General features: G+C 40.5%; 1 protein-coding gene and 1 long non-coding RNA gene across 2 annotated transcripts in view; one reads left to right on the forward strand and one right to left on the reverse strand.

Moving 5' to 3' along the window:
- The window catches only part of igsf9ba (immunoglobulin superfamily, member 9Ba), a 149,645-nt gene that overhangs the window by 31,019 nt on the left and 111,126 nt on the right, over window positions 1-7,500 (forward strand). The window lies entirely within an intron of this gene.
- Window positions 4,289-4,989, reverse strand: LOC134455192 (uncharacterized). Its single transcript, XR_010036061.1, has 2 exons — window positions 4,764-4,989; window positions 4,289-4,381 (listed from the first exon to the last, which is right to left on the reverse strand). It is a non-coding gene; the product is annotated as an uncharacterized LOC134455192 (long non-coding RNA).

Here is a 7,500-nt window from a genome sequence, read left to right on the forward strand (position 1 = left end):
TCCTTCATTTTCTCCTCTTCTCCACTTCATAAACTTCCTCCTGTTTTCCCTGCTCAGCTTTGTCACCATAGCATTCCTGCACCTGAGAGAATGGTAAAAATATTTACTTTCATACACATGGATGTTTTTAATTACATGCCTGATGAAGACCCTACTGGGTTGAAACGTTTTATGACTTGAATGAACCTTCAAAGTGGAGCTAAGGTGTGCAGACTTCAGTGGCGGAACAATTGCACACTGGGCCCCAGGGCAAAACACTGATAGGGCCCCCCCAATACAGCCTGCCAAGGTCACAATAGGGCCCCCACTATCAATACGGGAGGGCCCTGGGCCCAGGGGCAAATGCCCTGCTCGCCCCTCCTATAGCTCCGCCCCTGGCAGACTTCTTCTCTTTCCATTATCAATAGTCTGACTTGTACATTGACCCTTTTGATATTTAGAAAGGGGATTTTATCATCTACCTTGTGGGTGTCAATGTCCTGTAGGTTACTGCGTGTGATTAGAGCCAGGTAGTTGGAGTTGGTGGAATGTGCTCTCTGGCTCATCTTTGGGTTTTCCATGGCAGCAGCTGCCTCGGCAGAAGCAGGGTCCACCTCTGGCCTCAGCATTGCAGGGGAGCTGGCTCGTGGAGGAGCGGACACAAAGTCCTCAGATGACAAGCTGCCCAGGGAAAGAGCCGGGGAGGGCCAGGGGGAAGGAGACAGCTCACTTCGGGCGGACATGAAGGCCTCGGACCCCAAAGAGCTGCAGAGGGAGGAGCATGCAGACAGCCGACTGCACGCGGTCATGAAGTCCTCTGATGCCAATGAGGAGAAGGAGAGTGCAGGGGAGAGGGAGAGAGCAGGGGAGAGGGAGAGGGCAGGGGAGAAGCATCGCTGGGTTCCATGGTAATACACTGTGTGCAGAATTATTAGGCATGTACTCTATGGACATGAACACCTATTGGATTTAAGCATTCCAGGTCATTCATATTGGTATAATAAGAGACAGTGTGATCGAAGGAGCCCAATACCCTATATCAGGGCAAATTTAGTGTGCATAATTATTAGGCAACTTTGTTTTCCTCTGGCAAAATGAGCCACAAAAGAGATCCAACAAACTCTGTAAAGACTATAAACAATGTTGAAGTCTTTTAGAGGGGTGTGGCTGACTTGAAATATTGGTCACATCCATCTAATGCACCGTTACAAGCCATCAATGTCACATGACATGTGCTCACAAAGTAATTGCCAGATTGAGAAGAATTGAAGGTGAAACTACCACAAAACTATTACCCTGCAGTGCTGTTATATTCCAGAACTGAAACCTACATTGAGTGAGTGCTGAACACAATGTTCTTGTGGACAGAGACATGGCCAAGGTAAAACAGGCTGAAACCTGAACACCACTCAACAAGAAACTCAAGTCAAGATTGGGTCAAGAAATGTCTTTAGACAGTTTGTTCAATGGTTTTATGAACTAGTGAAAGTGACTGTTAATGGACCAGTTAGATGGGCCTATGGCTAGATCAGTAATGTGCACACTCAGATCAGTTCCTGAGTTCCACTCAAATACCAGCAGATTACTGCATGAATACCATTGTCTTTTTAAAAGATGCAATTTTCTCCCTCTAAAAGATCCAGCCATGGGTTCATCCACCCTGTCTGTCAAGAGTCACTTTCCCAAGTCCATAATACCTTTGAAAACTCTGTCCCCAGGTATTTTTGACCCAGTCTTGACTTAATTAACTTGTTGAATGGTTGTCTGGTGTCATCCCTTCTTACCTTGGCCATGTCTCTGAGCGCTCAATACCCTGTTCTTCTGGACACTCTGTGTTGGTTTCTGTTCTGGAATATGATAGGACTGCAGGGTAATATTTTTTTTTGTAGTTTCACGTTAAATTCTTCTCAATGTTTGGCAGTGACATTTCTTAAGAGACTGATGACTTTGTAACGGTGCATCTGATAGTTCTGTACGAACGTGACCAACATCTTGCTAATTTCAAGACAGCCACATCCCTTTAGAACACTTCAGAATTGTTTATAGACATTTCAGAGTTTGTTAGATCTATTTTGTGGCCCATTTTCCCAGAAGAAAACAAATTTGCCTAATAATTATGCACACCTGATATAAGGTGTTGGGCACCTTCGACCACAACCCCATCTTATTATACAAATATGCATGACCTGGAATGCTTAAATCCAATAGGTTTTCATGTTCATATAGGTTGCTGTTGGAAAATATGCATAAAAAAGACAATATGGTCAAAAAACATGTTTGCCTAATAATTCTGCACACAGTGTAGTGTGTCTCCCAAACTGGCTCTCTGTCCACCAGCAGTGGCAGGCTGACAGAGCGACGAAGCAGAGAGTACTCATAGACCTTAAGCAGTAAGAGGGAGAGGAGAACTTCATGAGGGAAATTACACAGTACATGTTACAGTCTTACTTCAATTGAAGACTCATAGCCGTATTTTACGTGCCAATGTTGTCTTTACTGCTAAAACTAAAAAGTGCCTAAATTTATTTATTTATATCCTGACAGATTAGGTTTAGGGATGAGTTTTGGTCAAAGCTTGACAAACTTGACATTGGTCTCACATAGAAAATCGATAAGCGGAGAACTGTCGACTTTACTGTATGATTAACTGACAAATGTGAGGCTAAAGCATTGTCTTTTCTCACCACTTGCTCCAGTAAACTGTAATGCCAAAGAGCACCATTACTTACGTGTATCTTTACAGGGTAAAGTGTCGGACGTGTTACTTCCTCTATCCTAAACTGAACCAGGCAGAGGCATAATGATTAACAATGAGGAAATTATTATAATGAATGTAACACAAAAAGATCTGATAAGCTATGCACATCGTTGCATGTATCATAAAATGAATATTCTACACGGTAGTTGTTGTATCATGTTTAACTTTTTGACTTGAACCTTTTTACAGCTGTAAGAAAGTTGAATGCTGTACTTCTAGCCTATATTACAATGATTTTTCATAGGTTAACTATTATATATCTCAGAAAATCTGTGCAACATCATAATGTAATGAAATCATGGAATGAATATTGCTACACATCCAGTTTTTAACAAACCTAATGGGCCTAACCTAATGTGAAGTATAAGTGTATCTGGACACATAAACTAAGTTTTCACAAGTTACAGTACAGTACAGTACAGTACAAATACAGCACAAATCTATCTTCATATCATTCCTACATTGCCGTTGTATCACATTATACAGCTGTTTAAAATGTCAATAATAGTCAAAGTACAATTATTTGCTATGAGGTTAAATATTGTTAAATCACAAAAAACATCTCTGTAACATACCATATTCAATGAAATCATAATCTAAGAATTGAAGTTATTTGAAGATAAGAAGACATAAGATTGTCTGTTGGTTGTCACTGAAATTTGACCAATGATCACTGAGCAATTTTGGGGCTTTAAGAATGTTGTGACATCACATGTTCTAGTGTAATGTCATAAAACTGTAGCATTTTTTTCACGATGGTGTAGATTTTGAGACAGGCATGCCACAGGCACCGTGTTAACTACGTAATCCTACATTGTGCCCCTTTGAGTACAAGAGTATCTAGATTTCTCTATGGATAACATTAAGCATTGACTGAGTCCTGCTACATTATTCATGATGAACATTTCGGTAACACTTTACTTTACGGATCGCTAATAAGGTGTTAATTTCATACTAATTTCTCAGTAATTTCAGTCTAATTTTATGGTAATAGCTGCTTGTTATTAGTAATAACAGCAAAATAACCATATGGTTTCCGGTGCAATTACACTATAATTTCTCATTAATAACAGCAAAAATAACCATTCAGTTTCCAGTGCAATTATGCTGTAGTTTCTAGTTAATAGTAGGCTAATGGAAACAGCTACTGTGTCATCATAGTAGTTAGGTGGTAGGTAGGCTATGCCAGTAACTAAACGGTATCAGCCGAAGTAGTTTCATACTAATTAGGCTACATCAGGGCCGTAATGTGCAATATTTCCTCTTCCTATGTTATTGCATAGAAACGACCACCCAAGCATCCTTGTATTATTTCTGCTTAATTACCTTGTAAACAATTGAGTAGTTATATGGAAATAAGATGGAAATAAGATAGAATCAGGGCCGTAAAATGCATTATCACCTATTCCACTCAATTTTATGGAAATTACATATTTTCATGGTCTTAAAATGTCTTATTTCTTATTTCCACTCAATTACTTAGTTATTATCATTTTTAATACAATATAGACTAGCCTACTATGAAGTGATTCAAGTACACAGACAAACACATTGTGTGCAAAACTTTATTTATTTTTCCAATCAGTTATGAGATTCATGTTCACTGATGTGAAGTTGTCAATCTGCCACCATCCAGAGGAAGTCCTGTGAACACAAACAAACAGAGAAGTCAACTGCAAGACCGGTTTCACCACGTTTATTTTTTTTATGTTATCAATTCACCATCGCTAAATTTGCTTCTGAAATGCAGTACCATGTTAAATGCACGTTGTAAATCTTCCTCAGGCTGACAACATAGCTGATTTACAAAGGCTAACTCTAGCTAGCACTTAGCCTTCAGTCATTGAAAAACATGGTGGGCAGAGCTAGCTAGTGGTTTCCATTGTAAAGGTACTTCTGTATGCCGTTTCAATTTCCAGAACAAACATAAACCTAACACTAACTCATAAAACATGTTTGCATAAGGCTAAAGTAATTCGACGATTGAAGGTGGATGAAATCAACAATCAAGACCATTTTAGCTCACCTTGAAAGTTACCCTGGTTGCTGCCTGCGTGCGAAAGCACTGTGTGGTGCGTCTCAAACTCCACCCTTATGTGTCAGGGTACTCAATTAAACAACGTCAGCGTCTCTGAGCCATACTGCAAGCAGAGCGGGCAGCGTACAACTAGAACGAGTGTGCTTGAAGTACAGAAGTATACTGATTGGGACGCTCCTGTTCTGCAGTAACCAAACTTTCGTTGCCTAGCAACAACAGGACTCGCTGCCGCCACCGCGAGCTAGTTCAACTTCAGTGCAGCAGAGCCAGGCAAGGTAAGCTTCCTGACAACGAACTTGTAATGTAGTTCTAGCTTTAACCTGCTTTCATTTTGTCTCTGAGAATTGAAGGATTTTAACTGTATACATTGCAAACACGTCTTATCAGCCGTGTTTGTGCTGAAATGGCATAGCCTACAGAGGTACATGGAAACCACTAGTTCTAGCTAGCTCTGCCCACCATGTTTTCAATGACTGAAGCTAGGTGCTAGCTAGAGTTTCCCTTTGTAAATCAGCAACGATGTCAGCCTGAGGAAGATTTACAACGTGCATTTAACATGGTACTGCATTTCAGAAGCAAATTTAGCGATGGTGAATTGATAACATAAAAAAATAAACGTGGTGAAACCGGTCTTGCAGTTGACTTCTCTGTTTGTTTGTTTGGTGTTCACAGGACTTCCTCTGGATGGTGGCAGATTGACAACCTCACATCAGTGAACATGAATCTCATAACTGATTGGAAAAATAAATAAAGTTTTGCACACAATGTGTTTGTCTGTGTACTTGAATCACTTCATAGTAGGCTAGTCTATATTATATTAAAAATGATAATAACTAGGCTAAGTAATTGAGTGGAAATAAGAAATAAGACATTTTAAGACCATGAAAATATGTAATTTCCATAAAATTGAGTGGAATAGGTGATAATGCATTTTACGGCCCTGATTCTATCTTATTTCCATATAACTACTCAATTGTTTACAAGGTAATTAAGCAGAAATAATACAAGGATGCTTGGGTGGTCGTTTCTATGCAATAACATAGGAAGAGGAAATATTGCACATTACGGCCCTGATGAAGCCTAATTAGTATGAAACTACTTCGGCTGATACCGTTTAGTTACTGGCATACCTACCACCTAACTACTATGATGACACAGTAGCTGTTTCCATTAGCCTACTATTAACTAGAAACTACAGCATAATTGCACTGGAAACTGTATGGTTATTTTTGCTGTTATTAATGAGAAATTATAGTGTAATTGCACTGGAAACCATATGGTTATTTTGCTGTTATTACTAATAACAAGCAGTTATTACCATAAAATTAGACTGAAATTACTGAGAAATTAGTATGAAATTAACACCTTATTAGCGATCCGTAAAGTAAAGTGTTACCAACATTTCAGTCTCCTAGAAACAGCCAGAGTATTAATTGTCATACAAGCTTAAATAAGTCATGGGCAAGTGGTTAGGGCGTCAGACATGTAGCCCAAAGGTTGCTGGTTCGACTCCCTAACCGGCAGGTTGGCAGTCATGAGTAAGGGGTTAGGGCGTCAGACTTGTAGCCCAAAGGTTTGCCGGTTCGACTCCCGACCGGCAAGGTTGTTGGGGGGAGTAATTAACCAGTGCTCCCCCATCCTCCTCCATGACTGAGGTACCCTGAGCTTGGTACCGTACTGCCGCACTGCTCCCTTAGGGCGCCAGTAGGGGCTGCCCCCTTGCACGGCTGAGGCATAAAATGCAATTTCGCTGTGTGCAGTGACAGTGAGCACTGTGTGCTGTGGACTGCTGTGTCACAATGACAATGGGAGTTGGAGTTTCCCAGGTGGGCTTTCACGCTTTCATGCTTTTCAATAAGTAGTGAAAAGAGCAACAGTGATATGCAGTGTACGGCAATAATGACTAATAGTGACTAAAAGTGACCGCACAATTGTGAAATAGCTTGTGTGCTTATTGACATATTGTTCAAAATGTTACTTTTAAAAAGGGGTGTGCTACTACGATATAGCACATTTTGCAAATTAATTGAAATTTACACAAGAATCAATAATGCCTAAAAAAATCACTAATGACCAATAATGACAGCACAATTTTGAAATGGCTTGTGTGCTTATTGGTATATGATTATATGGTGTGGGCTACTTTTATTGGTTTGCACCGTATATCTGAGCACGGTTGCACATTTTGCAAATTCATTGAAATTTACTAAAGAATCAGCACTGTGGAACTTTATTTTAGTTGTAACTTCTAACAGACTGTGTGTGTGTGTGTGTGTGTGTGTGTGTGTGTGTGTGTGTGTGTGTGTGTGTGTGTGTGTGTGTGTGTGTGTGTGTGTGTGTGTGTGTGTGTGTGTGTGTGTGTGTGTGTGTGTGTGTGTGCACCTAGTACTTGTGTGTGTGGTTGTTTCTGTGTGTGTGTGCGGTTGTTTCTGTGTGTGTGTGTGCATGTGTGCGTGCGTGTTTGTGTGAGTCTATATGTTCACGCTTGTTTGTGGATGTTTGTGTGTTTGGGTTGTCACTCTAAATAGCCCTGCTCCCCTTATCCTGTCCCCCATCTCTCTCTCTCTCTCTCTCTCTCTCTCTCTCTCTCTCTCTCTCTCTCTCTTCCATCCCGTGCTGCACTAACTACTTTTTTGTGCAGCATTAGCAAAAGTGGATCTAAATTTGTGGGTGAGAGTGAAGTGGAGCCGTTATTGGGACAGGCTCCAACATGCAATGGCTTCGG

Source organism: Engraulis encrasicolus, chromosome 9, assembly GCF_034702125.1.
Source record: "Engraulis encrasicolus isolate BLACKSEA-1 chromosome 9, IST_EnEncr_1.0, whole genome shotgun sequence".
NCBI classification, from domain to species: domain Eukaryota; kingdom Metazoa; phylum Chordata; class Actinopteri; order Clupeiformes; family Engraulidae; genus Engraulis; species Engraulis encrasicolus.